Source organism: Plecotus auritus, assembly GCF_963455305.1.
Source record: "Plecotus auritus genome assembly, chromosome: 13".
Lineage (NCBI taxonomy): Eukaryota > Metazoa > Chordata > Mammalia > Chiroptera > Vespertilionidae > Plecotus > Plecotus auritus.
This window is the reverse complement of record NC_137779.1, coordinates 25,253,219-25,272,126: the sequence shown is the minus strand read 5'-3', so window position 1 is coordinate 25,272,126 and position 18,908 is coordinate 25,253,219. Positions and strand designations below refer to the sequence as shown.

General features: G+C 47.6%; 1 protein-coding gene and 1 pseudogene across 4 annotated transcripts in view; one reads left to right on the top strand and one right to left on the bottom strand.

Moving 5' to 3' along the window:
- SEZ6L (seizure related 6 homolog like) overlaps positions 1-18,908 on the bottom strand; it is a 140,716-nt gene that overhangs the window by 94,046 nt on the left and 27,762 nt on the right. The gene's annotated exons all lie outside the window — the stretch shown is intronic.
- Positions 5,878-8,830, top strand: LOC308238186 (lysine-rich nucleolar protein 1-like; annotated as a pseudogene). The gene is made up of 5 exons: positions 5,878-6,014; positions 7,130-7,397; positions 7,747-7,965; positions 8,142-8,262; positions 8,449-8,830. The product of its transcript is annotated as a lysine-rich nucleolar protein 1-like (transcript).

Here is an 18,908-nt window from a genome sequence, read left to right as displayed (position 1 = left end):
TTTTCCATGTACCAGATGTGATACAAGCACTTTTCATGCACTAACTGAGTTAAAATCCTCACTCTTCCTTTTCAGATGGTTCTATTATTATCCCAGGGTAAAGGTGAGGAAATAGTCCCAGAGAAATGAAGAGATTTCCCCAAGGTCACACAGGAGTCATGGGTTCAATCCTGGCTCTGCCCACATAGCCCTCCAGGCAGGCAGGAGAGCCCGGCGGTCAAGAGCTCTGGCTTTAACACCACATACCTGGGGTGCAAGCCAAACCCTACCACTTACCTACCACACTTAGCTGTGTGGCCTTGAGCAGTGACTTTTCCTCACTATGCCTCAGTTTTCCCATATGCAAACTGGGGCAATAATGGGGACTACCTCATGGTGTGGGGGGGGGGTTGTATGAATTTAATAAAAATTAATAGCATAGCGTCTGATATGAAGTTACAGCTATTATTATTATTATTATTGCCAAATTGGTTTTATTTCCATCTTTATATATATAAAAGCCAAGCGATCAGAATGACCAGAACAACCGGAACGATAGTTTCTATGACATGCACTGTGGCCAGCCAACCTCCCACGGCTCCTCTGTGCCCTCCCCGCCCCCCACCACCCGGCCCTGATCGCCCCCAATCTCGGTGGGCCGGCTATATCCCACCCATGCACGAATCCCTGCACCAGGCCTCTAGTTAAAGATAATGCCTCTACCTGCCAGATCATTTTTTAGGACAATAAACTAAACATTCACTACCCTTGTGTCCCTAGGTACAGAGTGATTGCTCAGAAAAAATTCTAGGGCAACTCAATGGAAAGTCTGAGGCAGTCGAAAGAACTGGATCCCATTTCTGGCCACTCCCCTAAGGGACACAGTGGCCTTGACTAGGCCCCAGGTCTGCCTGGTTCTGTCTCCTGATCTCTGGGCATGGCTTGGACAGGAGCTGTCCCTTTAACTGGGCGATCAGAATGCTCTGGGTTGGGGGCAGGGAGAGAGGAGGATGGAAATCACTCAAATCCAATTTCCGTAGCTTCACCAAGTGTTCCTGTCACTTGATAAGGAGCGGCCGGGACCTCAGCTCTGCTTCTGTCAGCGAGAAGCTGGGACGGTTCAGTGCTTCGCCAGCTAGCTCCTCGCATTAGGCCATCCACTGGGCTCTGCAGATAAGGCCCAGCTAATCAGACAAGACGCCTCCTCCTTCCTCAAATCCCTGCTCGCCACTGAAATAATCTCTGACAAGGCACTGGAATTGGAAACTTGATCCAAAGCCCAATCCTGGCTGCTGGGGCATAACCTCAGGCTAAGAAATGAAGGCCTGAGGAATTCTTTTTATTCATTCATTTCCTTCTTTACGGGGTTTCTTTTTTGTTCCCTTTTCCTCCCTACCTCTCACAGCTCTGTTCTCCAATCTCCTTATGGATCACGTCCCCTCTTCCTTTCTTTCATCTCTTCCGGTGTCTCCATCAGGGGCCAGTTTCCTTCTGGGAACAGAGGAATCTCCTCTGCCCTTGTGGTTGGCCATCCCAAGATGGTGGGAGGCGTCTATCGAGAACGTTCTCCAAGCAGGGAAAGGAAAACCAGGCCTCACCAAGAGCGCTCAACTGTCTCTTAGGCCAAATATGAATTAATTGCACAACCATCTCATTTAACGTCATCATTTAAAAAAAATACATCATAAAATTGCAAAGGTTATTTACATGTAGGTAGTTCAGTTCTCCCTTCTAACCAAAGGCCACCCGTGTCAAAACTGATGGAAAGTAGGTTCTGGGAAACACTTCTCTTGGACCATTTTGCTCTTTTCCTTTCAAAAGCATGTAGCACCTTCCATTTCTTTAGTTCAATAAGCACTTATTTAGTGCCTGCGTAATTAATGCCTAGTAACTCACACTGAGCACTTGCTCTACGCCAGGCATTCTACATGCCTCATCTCACCTCCCAGGCATCCCTAGGAAGTGGGCGTTACCATATCTCACTGATTCTCAGATGCACATAGATTTACATTTTAACATCTCTGAATTTGGAATGCATCTTATAACCAACAGCATGCCCCAGTCTCATTGGCAGTGCTTTTTCCTCCTTAGTGGCCCATAAAATATTACATATCTGATCGTCAATGCCATCTTAGAGTTGATGAACTATTTCACGGTTTGGGGAAACGGAGGTTCAGAGAGTGTGACAGAATAGGATTCGAACCCAAGTCCTCTAACTATATAGCCCCGGACCCTCGGCCATTCTCACTGTTATACCCCAACTCTGTGTCCACCCCTAGGAGACAGAGGTCAACAGATCCTGTCTAGATTACTGGAAACTAGTCCTGTCTAGATGGCTAGATTCATGACAATCTAGCAAAATAACATGGTAGGTGACCTAGTTTAAACCCTTCCTCTTCCACTGAGGCCGGAAAGGGAAATAATTGGCCGAAGGGCACACAGCAAAGGACTGAGAGAGAAATGGGACCAGGAGCCAGCTTCACGATCTCCAGGAGTATGAGTCTGTTCGTCAATGTTAAAAGTTCATTTCCAACCCGCCCCTCCCCGCCAAACCCTGTCTATTCCCCAAATCCTGATTCTTGTTCTACTTTTCTCTCTCCTTTCAATCTCTTCCAAACTTCAGGCTGCCCACTCTTTCATCCCTCCCCTCCAAATCTGGGCCAGCTGGCTCCGAGTGTCTTTTGTTGAGGCTTGTTAAAAATCAAGGTGCTGTGGTCTGTCACTTCACACCTTTCCTCGGGGCAAGCTCCTTCCTTCCTGAAATTTCGTCTCAGCCCCAGCCAGGAAATTCTCATATAAGAATCCTCCACATGACCTTCCTGCTTTGTCTAGTTCTGGACTTTCAAGTTCTTAACCTGGGATGCCGGGGTAGGCGTTGGGACGTGTGGTCTGTGACCTAACTAAATATGTGACCAATGGTATGGGGTGAATGCATTATGGGGTGCCAGTGTCCACAGCTGTTAGTTGCTTACAGTCCTTTAAACAGGTAAAGATCCCGTGTGTTATGGCAGCTCCCGTGAAGTTCAAGATAAAGGGGGAAGTATCATCGTTTTCACGCGGCAGACTGGAAAGCTGATGCCCAGCGTGGTAAGGGGACACGTCGGGGGCCATCCAGCCGGCACCTGCAGCCAGGAACTGAACTCCCTTCCTAGCTTCCTTGGATTAGGTGTCTGGTGTTCGCATCTAGAACCACAATCATCCAGTGATGAGCAAAGACAATCTCCCCCGGATGAAACAGCTACTTTGCTTTAAAAAACAAACTAGGGGTCAGGGAGAGGTTACGTGGATAAAGTGAGCCTGGTCTCAGCCAGCCACACAACCCCTGGTGGGAGGGATTGAAGGTCTCAGCCTGCTCTGGGATTTAGAACCCGCCCCCGCCCGGCCCCCCATGTTCAAATGACTGACACTGAGCTTTGGTTCTGATAACAGGGTTTCTGCCTCCGTTCCAGCCTCAGCCTATTGATGCCTTGTCAATGCTGCTTTCTTCTCGCCAATCCCTATCCCAAGGACCAGAGTGCTGACCCAAAGGCTGGGGTCCAGCTTCTGGCTCTATTCCCACCCTGATGCCTGATAGCCGTTGGCAACCTCACTCTCCAGGCGCTGTTTTCTGCCTGTCTTCTCATCCCTCGCCGCTGGCTCCGCGCTGTGCCTGCCACCTCTCTCTCCAGGTGCCTGGTCTGCTTTAAGGCTCCTTATTTCCTCGGGCTGTGCCTGGCTGTGTCCCATTCTGAGCCTCAGGTTCCTCATCGATAGACGCAGTGGGCTTGGAGCAATGGTCTTTCCAACTGTGTTTAACTATAGGATCCTTTACATTAATGAGAACATACAGATCCCACATAGAAAGAAGATAAAAACGGGGTTTTCTGGTTGACTCCACGGGGGCAATAAAACCCTGAAAGGCTATGCATGGCCTGAAACCTCCTCATTCCCCATTTTATCTCAGCCCGCTGACCTGCTTCTAATTCCTTGTGTGACTCATGTTCCCTCCCATTCCGGGGCTCTTCAACCTGCTGTCCTCTTTCTCTGAAACCTGCTCCCCTTCACCCTGCTGGTTTCCAGTTGTCCCTTAGATTTGATCCCTTCCCATGAAGTCCTTCCCAGTCACCACGCCGGGCTGGAATCCCTGTGGTACAGATGCGTGGCCCCCGCCCTTCCCTCATTTCCACCCGACTTCCTCTGTGAGGACATGGATTCTGTCTACGTTTGATCACCACTGTCTGCCCGTCACAAAGGAGCTTTTGGTAAATATCGGATGACTGCCTGAACACAATGGGGACGTGTGCTGACCAGCCACTTCCCCGGTTCCCGTCGGATCCTGACGGGGAAAACCACTGGACTGCATCACTTGCAAGGCATTTTTTGCCCCTACCCCTTTTAGGGCTCCGGCTGCAGCTCCTGTGTATGCAACACGAAGTAGCAGAATGGACAGGCAGGCAGAGCTGCGTCTTCCTTCCTTTAGGCTTTATCTTCCGGCCCAGGATAGAGGGCAGGAGGGGCGGGTTGGGGTTACATTCTTGCCCATAGACCTGTTTCCCCGATGGCATCGCTCTTCTTTGAAATGCAGGGTGAGTTTGGCACGTGCCACTCATGGCCCAATCTCATCCCAATACATTCCGTCAACTAAATGCCTCAACAGGACTGAAAGATGACTGCAGCAAAACCTCTTGAATTAAAAAATATATGTATATCTTGAACTAGTTCTTCCTTTCATGGCGTGGAAATTTCCATTCCAACAGTCCAGATCCCGTTGTCCTCTGCGGTTCCCTACCCCAAGAAATGGAGAGACCCAGGCAAATCTTGGGGGCCAGAGCTTGGGTGATTTCAAGGCGTAGGTGCAAGATTGGTAAGGTCAGAGGCCCACCAGGCTGGCAGGATATGCAAATAAGTAACATGGACCAGGTGGGGCATGCCATACCAGGGAACCCATGCCAAATTAAAAGGCATCCTTGGCTCCTCCACCCCAGCCCTTGGTCAGAGAGCGGGAGGGTGGGTCATGCGTTGCCAACCCTTCTGATTTTTCTAGGGATGCCTGAACTTGGGATTCTCATGCAAAAAAATTAAAAAATTAAAAAAAAAATCCCGTTGTAAAACAATATGGTGGTTCCTCAAAAAATTAAAAACAGAACTTGCCTTTTGACCCAGCAATACCACTTCTGGGTAGAGATCCAAAGAAACCCGAAACACTGATTCGAGAGAATATATGCACCCTCACGCTCACTGCAGCGTTATTTACAACAGCCGAGCTATGGAAGCGAACCAAGTGCCCATCGATACGCAAGTGGACAAAAACATCTGGTACATTTTACAGCGAAACATTACGCGGCCACAAAAAAAAAGAATGAAATCGTACCATTTGCGACAGCACGGACGGACCTACAGGGTATTATGCCGAGAGAATTAAGTCAGCCAGAGAAAGACAAATTTCATTTGACTTCACTTATGTGTGCAGTCTAAAGAACAAAATAAATAAGTAAATAAAATGGAAACAGATTCCTAGGTACAGGGGACAGACTGATGGTTGCCAGGGGAAAGGAGCTGGGGCACTGGCTGAGAGAGGTGAAGGGAGTAAGAAGTCCGCGTAGGTATTTATAGAATCGTCACCGGGATGTAAAAGTACCGCACAGGGAATATAGTCAACCATATTGATAACTCTGTACGGGGCCAGGTGGATGCTGGAGGCATCGGCGGGAACGCCAACGAAAGTCAATGATGGTCTAACCACTATGCTGTACACCTCAAACTAAAACAAAATAATACTGTCAACTGTAACTGAAAAATAAAACTTGGCACGGCCCCACCCCTCCCCCGCCGGCGGCTGCCTACCCTCACAGATCCGCTCCGGGCAGCTCCGCAGCCTTTCCCAGCGCGACGAGCGAGCGCCCGAGGGACTCGGGGCACATGGTGGGCACTGGCGTCCTGGTGGTGACAGACGACCCCAAGGAACCAGCCTGCTCCTCACACTGCGCGGTGCGGCTTCCCACCCGCCTGGGAGCCGCCTTGGTCGCCGCTAACCGTGATCCCTGCCGAGCCAGGCCGTAACCGGAAGCAGCAGGGACACATGGGCTTCGGGCCAGCAAGGCGGGATCGATTTCCGGGTCACGCTCTGCGGAGCGGGGTCACGGTGGAGCGAGTCCTCTTGTGGAGGCGGAGCAGCATGGCCTACCAGTGGTGGGCAAACTCATTAGTCCACAGAGCCAAATATCAACAGGATAATGATGGAAATTGCTTTTGGGAGCCAAATTTTTTAAACTTAAACTTCTTCTAACGCCACTTCTTCAAAATAGACTCGCCCAGGCCGTGGTATTTTGTGGAAGAGCCACACTCAAGGGGCCAAAGAGCCACATGTGGCTCGCGAGCCGCAGTTTGCTGACCACTGGCGGCCCTACACCAAGCATGTCAAACTCAAAGGCTAACACGGGCCAGATAAACAAGGTTTAAGTGTCTGCGGGCTGCAGAAAAACATAAGCTTCCATTTCCATAGAAACGCAGGTTTATTTCGATAGAGACATGCTGAATACAAAGGGCTGAAATAAATGAGTCATCGTCAACATAAAATAATAGAACATTTTAATAAAAATTAGTATTTTTTTCTTGAATATTAACTTACCAGATACTGAATAACTGCACTAATTAATAAGTGTAATGCAAATGAGCCTATTTTTCTTGTTCTCCGAAAGCTGAATATTTCCAGTTGCACACACCAAACATGTCAGTCCAAGACTAATGATGTGGCCATTGGCTGCTAAAATATTCACTGCTGGTATTAGTGGAGGGAAGGTGCGCCTGCGAGTAAGGCATGTAAGGGAAATGAATAGCAACACGATTATAGTCATCAGTCATTAGCGAACGTTGTAGTTCGTTATTAATAATTATGTATAACAGGATATCGTAAAAATTAAGTTACGGAATTTTTATTAAAACGTTTCTTACATGCCATTATATTGGCTGGGTGGCAAAAATATTTGTTGTGGGCCACATGCGACCTGCGGGCCACGAGTTTGACATGCTTGGCCTACAGGAATGATCACCAAGACCCACAGAGAAAAACAAGAGGAAGACGCTGGTTGAAGAGCCAGACTCAGCACTTCGTTTTCAACGGTAACAATGATTCCACCGAGGTCTGTCCCACCACAGCCCTGTCACCCACAAGGAGTGTGATCCAAGGGCAGGCACCCGAGATCCCTCTGGTGAAGAAGAAGAAAAAGAAAAAGAAGGACCACAGCACCCTCCGTGAGGAGCACCTAGAACCTGAGACCATGCCCCGAGCCAGGCAGACAGAGAAGTCTCTCAGCCCCAGGACACAGGCTCTCGGTCCATCGGAGTTCCTCATCAGGAAGAAGAAAAAGAAGAGAAAGTCCTTGTGACTTCTGGCCCTGTCTCCTGGTTTGAAGGTGAAGACCTCCGTGGACCCCAGACAGGTGGAGGAAGTGACCAGAGTGGCAAGAAGCTCAGAAAAACACAAGAAGGAGAAAAGGCCCTAACCGGTTTGGCTCAGTGGATAGAGCGTCGGCCTGCGGACTGAAGGGTCCCAGGTTCGATTCCGGTCAAGGGCATGTACCTTGGTTGCGGGCACATAACCAGTAGAGGATGTGCAGGAGGCAGCTGATCAATGTTTCTCTCTCATCGATGTTGCTAACTCTCTATCCCTCTCCCTTCCTCTCTGTAAAAATCAATAAAATATATATATTTTTTTTTTTAAAAAAAAGGGGAAAAAGGCCCAGAGGCCACAGCCTTCTCAGCCAGGGACCCTTGGGTCTGCGAGGCCAGGGACGCCCTGCACGCCGGCTCAGTGGGAAAGATGACCAGGAACAGGCAGCCTTGGGGCAGAAAAGGAAGCCGGGGAGCCCCAGGGAGCACAACATGACCATGAAGAAGAAGAAGAAAACCCAGCAGGAGGGAGACACCCGCCTTGGCCACCCCAAGCCCTCCTGGTGCATGGAGGGCAGCCCTAGGAAAGGAAATACAAAGAAGCTGGCCAACGTTGAGGTTTCAGAATACACCCCAATAGGAGACAGCCTCAACTGAGTCCACTAAAGGGCCTAGGAGCTAGGCATTAAGGAGCCAGCTCTGAAGAGGGGGGAGGGGGAGAGGAAGGGGGAGGGGGAGGGGGAGGGAGAGGGGGAGGGGGAGGGGAGGAGGGCAAAGCAGCAGAACTTTGGGAGGAGGAGCCCAACCCAGACTTGGAGGTGGTGTTGGAAAAGGAAGGCCACAGGGACTGGGCGCACATAGACCAGTGGGGCGAAAGGCCTTGCGGGAAGAAACTGATCATGCCTGGCCTGCGTGGTTGAGCTATGAACCAGGAGGTCACGGTTCGATTCCCGGTCAGGGCACATGCCCGGGTTGCAGGCTGGATCCCCAGTGTAGGGCCTGTGGGAGGCAGCCGATCAGCGATTCATCATTGATGTTTCTATCTTTCCCTCTCTCTTTCTTTCTGAAATCAATAAAAATATACTTTTTTTTAAAAAAAAGAAATTGATCGTGAATCAGGCAAAACAGAAGCCTCTGAAATGCAGACATGGACAGGAACTCAGTTTGGCCAGTGGGATACTGCTGGTATTGAAAACGAGGGACAGAAGCTGAAATTTCTGAAACTTATGGGTGGCTTTAAAAATCTGTCTCCTTCACTCAGCCGCACCCCTGAGCCCATCAGAAGGCCCAACGTGGTGCTCACTTGACAGCAAGCGACAGGAAGGCCGCCAACAGCCTGCAGCAGAGCCTGCAGCAGGACTCCACCCCGCCGGGCGTGAGCTGGAGGCCCAGCAGGGGTGCTGGCCTCGGCTTCTCCATGGCCCCAAACAGAATCTTTTATTTTGACAGGAACGCTTCCAAGTCAATCAAGTTTGAAGATTAAACTCTACTGTCTTGTCTCCCAAGTCACAATTACTTTTATTATTCAGTTATGCGGATGAAAGCCTCTGACAGTTGTCTCGAATTAAGGGAGACTGTGTGGATGTGCTTGGACGACCTGGGGTGGGGACAGCTCATGTTTCAGGAGCCAAGAGAACACGCGAGTGGCTAAAAACCACTATTTTCTGGGTTAAGCCCTCCGTCCCTGTTTGAAGACATCATCGTACATAAATAACAACAGCTAACATTTGTTGAATACTTAGTATAGGTCAGACACATACTAATGTGATTTACTTGCATTAATGTATTTCATTTTACCTATAAAAAAAAAAGAAGAAAAATAAAACACACACACAAAAGAAAGAAAAAAATCTTCCATTTTAAATGTTGGAATAATTCACTTAAAAATGTTGTAAAATATTTCCAGGCCAGCCCTAACCGGTTTGGCTCAGTGGATAGAGCGTCGGCCTGCGGACTGAAGGGTCCCAGGTTCGATTCCGGTCAAGGGCATGTACCTTGGTTGTGGGCACATCCCCAATAGGAGGTGTGCAGGAGGCAGCTGATCGATGTTTCTCTCTCATCGATGTTTCTAACTCCCTATCCCTCTCCCTTCCTCTCTGTAAAAAATCAATAAAATATATTTAAAAAAATATATTTCCAGGCCAAATCCTCAACTGCATGTGGATTCATTTTGGCTTGTGGACTCTTTCCTGATGAAGAGTTTGAAATTTTTCCAACTTTTTCTGTGCCCTCAAGGAGTCTTTTGGAGTGGACTCAGAAAGTCACTGTGGGAAGGGAGGTGGGAAAAGAGGGAATGGGCCTGAGGGTGCTGGGCTTACAAGCACCCACTCTCCCAGGCAACACACACAAAAGCAACGCCTTCGGGGAAGCTGACTAAGACCAGCGCAGCATGTCCCTGACATCGGAATCGCATCAAATTATCACCACACGAGTGCCTTCCGCTGTTGTTACTTGTGTTCCAATATGCCCCGATGCATTCTAAAAGGAGCGCTATGTTCCCTTAAAGGAAAAAGCCTAATGTTCCGTCCTTTTTCAGAACCCACTCAGGAAAATGAGCTCTCTGATGGGAACCCTCCAATTTTCTCTCTGGGGGCCGAGAAAGGAATTGGAGAATTGATGAAAGCTTTTGGTTAGTTCACAGAGAAGTGTTTTTGGTTTTGTTCTGGGTTTTGCTTTTATTGTGGCTTTATCGTTCCTCCAACAGACATGGTCCTGATAGATGGTGGAGGAGGACGGATGGGAGGATGTGGCGTGTGGGGGCGGGGGGTGGGGGATGGCTTCTATTGAATGAGAGGCTTTCCAGATGGTGGGACTGTGTTATCCTCCCACTTTCTCACCTTAGTTCACGGATCAATGATAACTTTTGCTAACATAGGTGGGTGGTACCTACAGCTTCACAGGACATATAATTCCATTGACCTTCCTTCTTCCTTACTTTCTTCTTCCCTCCCCGCTTCCTCCTCCTCCATTTCCTGAGCCTCCTCTACCTGCCAGGCACTGTGCTGGGCAGAATGGAAGAGATGCACTGAGCCGAGTCACAGCAGGTGCATATTTGAATGACACGAATTCACCTCCACAAGTTCAGATAAGAGGAGGGAGTTAAGGAATGTGGGCAATTTGGCTGAATGTTGTACAAGCAATAGGCCATGAGCATGTGCTGCCCTGGGTCAGTGTGTTCCTCACATACCCCTCAAAGTGTGAGCATTCTGTTCCATGGAGTGAATTCAACTCATGATGTAAGGCAAGTGTGGCGGAGGATTCTGGGTTTTCACTAAAACCTATTTCCTTTTCCTCCTGTGCATAAAACTAGGCTACATATCCCAGCCTCCCTTGCAGTTAGGGACTGAGTTCTGTCTATGGTTGTGCCACTTTGAGGCCCAATTAAAAGCTCTCCCCCGGCCCCATATTCACTCTGCTGAAGACCCATCAAAGAACGCCACCGCCCAAGGATGGTAGAGCCTCAAGTCAGAGGAATTTGCATGCCTGAATGTCCAGGAGGAGAGCTGCCTGCAATAGACATTTTATGAGCAAGAGATAAAACACTTCTACCGCTCTAAGTCACTGAGGTTTTGGGGGTGTATTCACTACAGCATCTTAACATGACGTAGCCTAGCTAATATATCAGCTATTTCGCCAAATGAAGAAATGATCCTCTGTGGCAACAATGGGTTACAATCTGGCCGTACTGGACTGAAAGAGAGGAGGTGTGTGGCCCTCTGCTGGGGTTGCACGCCATGCGATTGCTACCTTATGAGCTGACTTTTAGAGTCTCGGCCCTGGATCTAAGATGTGACTGTTCCTTAAGGAGCATCTTCCAGGCCAGTTCGCAGACAAGGCAATCATTTGGTCAACTGAGGAAGTGAATTCAATTGCACCCTCCCGCCATACATGACCACTGCAAGGGTTGATGGTTGCAGTTTCTCAATTTTATATGAAGTGGTACAATATCAACGCTAATGCTAATTAAAGGACACATGTTGTAATCCCTAGAACAATCACCAAGAAAGGTAATGATATATAGCGAAAACATAAATAGATAAACTGTATGTGTAAAAAAAATCAAATAATTTAGAAGAATGCTAAAAAGGAGAAACAAGAAGAAAAAAGACAAAAAAAATTAAAATACACTAAGTTGAAAAATTGAAATACACCCATATTAGCACAGATATTAAATGTTAAAATGATGATGGTATCTACCTTTACTGAAAACCTACTATGTGCCAGGGTTCATCTGCATTATCCCATTTGCTCTTAATAACAATTCTGAGATAACTAATCATTTTCATTGTGATGGAGGAATTGAGGGTCAAGGAGGTTAAGTGTTGCCTAAGGTGATGAAGTTAATAATGGACAGAAGCAAGGTTTTAGGTCTAACTGCAAAACTCATAATCCTATAGCATTCAGAGCCAGAAGAATGGAGTACTGCATTGCACTCTCTTCCCCACTACCTCCTGAGAATTCTAGTGGGTGCAAGTGACTTGAAAAAAACAACAACAACCCAACAGGAAATGAGCACCATAGGAGAAACCCTGTCCCAATATCTACCGTCAGCAAAAGTGACCTCACGGGACAACCCTCCATAGAGCTAAGATGGAAGTTTATGCTTTTTGCCTTAAACGAAGTTGTAGATGCATTAAGAATAAAATGAGGGTGGTCAGGGTTCAAAAAACACTGGTTTATTCCAGACATCCCGTTTAGGGATAAATTGTCCCTGAAGCTTTCAAAAATAAATCACTCTGGTTTCACCAGGCATAGGAGATTAGCTTTAAGTTCCATGCTTCAATGCCGTTTTCAATTTTCTGTTCACAAAGAGATGGCTTAGTTTCCCCGAGTTCTTCCACCTTTCTCTGACAGGTTAGCTCGAAACTAGTTGCTCTAGGTCAGTAGTCGGCAAACTCATTAGTCAGCAGAGCCAAATATCAACAGTACAACGATGGAAATTTCTTTTGAGAGCCACATTTTTTAAACTTAAACTTCTTCTAACACCACTTCTTCAAAATAGACTCGCCCAGGCCGTGGTATTTTGTGGAAGAGCCACACTCAAGGGGCCAAAGAGCCGCATGTGGCTCGCGAGCCACAGTTTGCCGACCACGGCTCTAGGTTAAATGACAGAACCCCAAACTGGTGCCATTTCCCATTTCCTAAACACTCGGACAATTCTCATCCACTGCAGAGACAATGCCATATGGATGGCTAGACCATCTTCTCTTGACACAGAGAAGGCGTCAGCCTGTCCTTTCTGGATATTTGAGTTTTTACATGTTATTGGCGGCCACTTGGTGTTAGTCAGATGGCTATGGTTTTGAATCTTGACTCTTCATCTTACTCGCTGTGTAACCTTGGACAAGTGACTTGACTTTCTGGGTTTCAGCTTCCTCATTTCCAAAACGGAGATGATAATAATAGCACCTATGGCAGAGGATTCTGGGAAGGTTAGGTAAGATAATAATGGGCATAACATGGCTGGCATACAGAAAGCACTTTCAAACGTTTTTTTCTTTTTTTTTTTTAATTAAAAAAAATCACATGCTATGCAGAACTCAGGCCACGGAGGAAAGAGCTACCATCTCTTCCCTGGGGTAAGAATTGAAGGAAATGAGATGGTTCTGGAAATTAACCCAAAGGAGGGACAATTTGGGTCTTGGGTGGGGTGCAGAGATCCTCCCAAATAGTAACAGCATTCTCTAAGATGTGTATGGGGGAACACTGGCCTGGATGGTGGGGATCCAGCTGGGAACTTACAATATGGCAAAGCTGTGAAGGGTCCTGTTTGTGGGTCGAGCACTCATTGTATAGGAGATGCCACCAAGATATTTGGTGACACAGCTCAGACTCTTTTGGGGGGAAGACACCCCAGCAGGAAGGCAGAGGATGGATTCTAAAGGCATAAACACGAGGTCTGAAGGCGTTTGGGAGGTGGGGTGTGACGGTCCCCTGAACACGAATGGTGGCCTGGGCAGGGCGGTGGCCTGGTGGCTCAAGAAGACAGTGTGGAGTCTCACATCATTCCAGAGAGTCCGAACTAGTCGCTGAAAAGTGCTTGAAAAGAAAGAAGGCTCGGTTCGCTTTCTAGAGGAGAAAGAGCTTCTGCTAAATTGATTCTCGAAAGGACTCTCAGGAGAATTAAAATTAATTTAAGAAGAAAGCAATCTGGTGAGAGCAGCGGTTCTTGAACCACAGTGTGATTGGTTTGGAGGAGTCGTCAAAATGCCAATTCCAGGTCTCGCCCCCAGAGGTTCTGACACAGAGAGTTTAGGACGGGAAACCGGAAACCATATGTTTAATAGGTCCCCTAGGTGCTTCTGATAAAGGTGGTCCGGGACTCATACTTTGAGAAACAGTGGTTGTTGGAAAGAAGAGTTGCAGGCAGGGTGTAGTGAGAGAGGCATCCACGCAAGGGCTCGGTGGGATAAGCAACAGGGAGTTCTTCAGGAAGAAATTCGTAAAGGGGGAGCAGAGGAGTGGGGAACAGGTTATGATTGCTGGCTATTGACCAGCCCCAAGAAGACCACCCTGGCAGATGTTAAGTCTCTGAAAATGACCTTGAACAGCAAAAACAAAGCAGATTTGAAAGGACCTTGAATGCTTGTAGTAGTGTTGACGGAAATGGGATGTGCCAAAGGCAGCCATCCATTGAATGAGGAGAGGCAGGGAAACCCCCCCTCTCTTTTAGATGTAACCTTGAGATTGCTTTGCCAATTATATCGATGGAAAGAAATAACGAGAAGGAAGAGAAGGGCGGAAGGGAATTAGGTCTGGTGGCGCAGACCTCCTGGTCACGGGCCCGTTGGGTAAGCCCAATAGGCTGCTGGTTGTCACATGTCACACCTGTTTGAAATGAGCATGAAATGGTAAAATGCTGCCTGGCATATAGTACGTGCTTAGTAAGTGTTCCTGTGGTTATTACATCCTTATTTTAGGCAGGAAAACTGGTCCCAGAGCGGGAAAGGATGCAACAAAGGACAAACATCAGAGATTTGACTCATCTATTCAGGCTTGCATCAACACCTTCTATACGGGTAGGTACTGCTTGCCGTAGAGATAAACAAGAAACATCCATCGCCTAGCAGGGCTCAGAGACTAGGGGCTACATCACCTGCATCATTGCTGCCATCCATGAAGGGGAATGTCTGGACCCAAGGGAGCATCAAGGTCTCACCTAACCAAATCGGGAGGGTTCCTGGGCAAGTTTCACAGGGATGTAAGGCCGGGCCACCTAGGTGAAGGTGAGAGAGGGGTTAGGGCATTTCCAGCCAAGGTAGATGGCATGGAGGTGACAGAGAACAAGATGTGACTGCCAGCTTCATTTATTCCTTCAACAGATGTCTGCTGGGGAGTTCTCATGTACCCCGCAGCATTCTAGGTCCTGGAGAAACGATCCAGATGCTGACACCTTGACTATTCCTAAGTCAATCACAAGGGCGGAGGCCCCCAAGTTGCAGGCACCTATGAGCCACCAAACTGCTTCCCATGTGGGCAACTCTAGGAATTGCTCCACCAGGGGGCGCTGCAGGAATAATCTGTCTTCAGCGGTTTGAACAGAAAAACAAAAGGGATCTGTCTAGAAAGAAACTCGACTACAAACTTGAAAATTAAATAGTGCCGTGTAAGTATTACAATTAAGGAAAATTACTGCAGCCCAGCGTTAATTTTTAAGAATTATTTATATTAAACGTTCGTTAATGATGATGAATGATTCAGCGCATGCGAGCTCGATAATATGGTTAGTGGAGAGTATTCTAAGTCATCCGGGGGCCGATCACTCATCTAAAGGTCTTCTCTATTTTTGTGCAGCTGTGATTGAATAAGCAGATCTGCCCTTCCACCCACATCATCATTAAACGCTCCCTCTCCTCCACCACTAACCTCGTCAGAAAAAAGTAAGACATAAAATTGATGAATTGTTTACTGGCAGAAGAATATCGGAGTTGACCCCCGTCCCCTCCCTGTCCCTCTAGCTCAGGATTCTGTGTCTGACAGTGGCCTCGAGGGAGCGTTTTGGCGAGGAAGCTGGGCGGCCTTCTCATCCATCAATCTCAAAGGTTGGGAACGTTCCGGAGACAGCCGATGCCTCCTTCACTGTCTATTAGAGAATGTGCCACCGTGAATTTATGGCAACCCGGGAGGACCCTGTGCCGGTTCGGCTGCACCACACTGTGGCTAAGGAGTTGGGGAGTGACCTTTCTATCTTCTCATTGGAATCAACAAGCAGTAGACTCTGCTTTTATACAAATCAGACATTTAACCATGTGATTAAAGGGATACATGTCATATTATAAAGTGGTATACCTGAAATGTATATGATGTTATTAACTAGTTACCCCAAAAAATGTAATTTAAAAAGGGGGATACATGTGGATCTAGACACAGGTGTGAGGGAAGATAGAAAACTGGACTCCTCAGCTTTTGTCTTCCGTAGAAATTAGTAGTAGTAGTCCTAACGATATGACGATGACGATCACAGCAGTGCCCACATATCGGGTTTCTGCTCTGGGTCAGGGGTGGGCAAACTTTTTGACTCGAGGGCCACAATGGGTTCTTAAACTGGACGGGAGGGCCGGAACAAAAGCATGGATGGAGTGTTTGTGTGAACTAATATAAATTCAAAGTAAACATCATTACATAAAAGGGTACGGTCTTTTTTTTTTTCAATAGTTTTATTCATTTCAAACATTTTAACAAGAAGAATGTAAACACTAATTATTATAATTTGAAACTTCAAAAAATGGAGGAATCATAGCACAATAACATACCTTATATTGAAGATGGCAAAGGCAAAATAAAATTGCCTAACAAAGGAAAGGTACAAAAGCCTTTCAAATTAAACTTAAATATAATAAAATAATTTAAAACTGAAACAAATAGAAAAGAACAAAATGTGTAAACAGTAAATTAAGCATTTTCTTTAGTGCAACTTCCAAATTATGCCCGGGACGTAGATGTAGATGGCAATGTAGACTAGGTTGAAAGGTTTTTGGTCTTTAAAACATCAACTTCAGTGGGAACAGTGTTGTTGGTCTCCTTTTTAGCTAATGCTCTGATACTGTGCTCTCCAGGGGCGGGTCTCCCTACATCACCACGATAACGTGTCTCCGCATTCCCAGGGTGATGTCGGGGACGCGTCCGCGGGCATTACAAGGAGCCTCTGGAAGATTGAGAGGTTGTTCCTTCTACTGAATGGATTTATATCCGCCCACTCAGAAGAAAGAGCTGCGGCCGTGTTTCCCAACGTTGCCATGTTAACACTGCTGCTGGTGAAGGAGCGGAGGGGAGAGCAAGAGAACCCTCCGCTCTTTCGGCTCCGCGGGCCGGATAGAACAGCCGAACGGGCCGGATCCGGCCCGCGGGCCGTAGTTTGCCCACGGCTGCTTTAGAGGCATTCACTTATTTAACCCTTGTCAACAATCCTACTAGGAAGATACCATTACTCTCAATTATAATATTTTTAAAAATTGATTTCAGAGAGGAGGGGAGAGAGAGAAGGAGATAGAAACATCAATGATGAGAATCATTGATTGGCTGCCTCCTGCATGCTACCTATTGGGGATCAAGCCAGAAACCCGAGCACGTGCCCTGACTGGGAATCGAACCGTGACTTCCTGGTTCATAGGTCAACAATCAACCAGTGAACCACACCGGCGGAGCTGTTACCCGCATTTTAAAGATGCGCTAACGGGGACGCAGAAGACTTTAGGTGGTTGCCACAAACAGTGACCGTATGGGCTTGAGATACAGCCATTGCCAAAGCCTGTGCTTTTATTATTTTTTAAAATTTATTTCTAAAATATAGTTGATTTACAACATTGTATTAGCTCCAGGTGTACAACATGGCGATTCGATATTTATGTACCTTACAAAGCGACCACCCCGATAACGTCTCGCCGCCATGTGCCACCATCCATATTCTTTATGGTATCTCTGACTCTATTCCCTATGCTGTGCTTCACGTCCCCGTGACTAATTTTACAGCTGGCGGGTTGTACTTCCTCATCCTTTTCACCTTCTTTTCTCCTCCCCCTCCCATCTGGCAACCCCAGGCTTGTTCTTTGCACCGAGGAGTTTGTTTCTGTTTGTTAAACATTGCGTTCCATTACCACCTCCAGAGACATTTAAATCTATTATGTGAACTTTTTTGAGTGCCTACTGGATGCCAGGCAGCCTGCCAGGGGCGTGGGCTCCGGCTTGAACAGAACACACGCGCATCCCTGGAAGGACTTCTTCCAGGTCAGCAGGGAGAAAAGGCAAGTCCGCCAGGGAGTGAAACCTGGATGAGATCCGGACAAAAGTGCAGGGAGCCTTCGGCTTTGAGAAGGAGGGCTCTGGACCCCTGGGGTGAGGGTGGGGGGAACCAGAGGAGGCATGGGAGTATTTGAATTGGTCTCAGATTCTGGGTGGGATTTGGCTGGCAAATGGAAGAGGGGGGTAAGGTAGGAGGAGGGTCCTGCTTGAATGAAGGCCGAGAGGTGGGGGATGTGTTTGGGAGACAAGGGAGCCCGCAGAGCCACTGCCTTCCTCATGTCCTCCCACCCCTTCTTAAATAGGAGAACACTGCAGGGCCCGGACACAGTGAGATCCAGTCCAAGGAGGGTGCCATGGGAAGGCAGTGGCCAATGGGGCTGCACCAAGCCCCGACAGCTGCCCTGTGATTGGACTGGAGAAAGTTGAAGGACCTTGCCTCCCCTCTTAGCCTCTGAGGCTGTTTGTCCAGCACCAACTACCAACCCTGGCACAGAATTAGAGCTCAAATCAATGATTGAAAGGATGAATCAGATACATACGCACATGCAAATCCATAGCCAGCCCTCGGTATCCTCAGGGGATTGGCTCCAGGACCTATGCCCACACCAGAATCCTTGGATGCTCAAGTTCCTTAGAGAAAGTGGCATAGTGTTTGCATATAACCTGCGCACAGCCTCCCCTTGTGTGCTTTAAATCATCCCTAGATTGCTTATAACACCTGACACTATGTAAATGCTATATAAGTAGCTGTTATGCTGTATTGTTTAGGGAATGATGACAAGAAAAATGTCTGTACATGGTCAGAACAGACACAATCACTGTAGGCCTAGCCACACGGTACACGCAGGCAACCATGTCATGTTTTTTTCTGAATATTTTCAATCCGTGTTCCGTTCGATCTGCAGATGCAGAACCCACGGGTCTGCAGGGCAGACTGTATATGCAAACAAAGTTTTACTACCAGGAGAAAGGAAGGGAGGTAAAAGGAAATGAATACAGGAGGAGAAAGGGGTGGTTTGAGGCAGGGAGAAGGAAGGAGAAGGATTCAGGAAGTCTTAGGAACCAGCTACATGTCAATCTCACCCAGCACTTCCTGTCGGTGTGATCTTGGCTAAATAACTTAACCAGTGAGTCTCAGTTGTCCATCTGTAAAATGGCGATAACAGTCCCAAGTGCAGAGAGCTATTGTGAGATTTCAAGGAGTCCATCCATGTAAGTGCTCGGCCCAGGATAAACACAGACTAAAGGCGATAACATGGGAGACGCATCAGGCACACCTCCTGGGCTGTGGATGCCAGCTCCCTCTCCTGCCCTTCGTATGT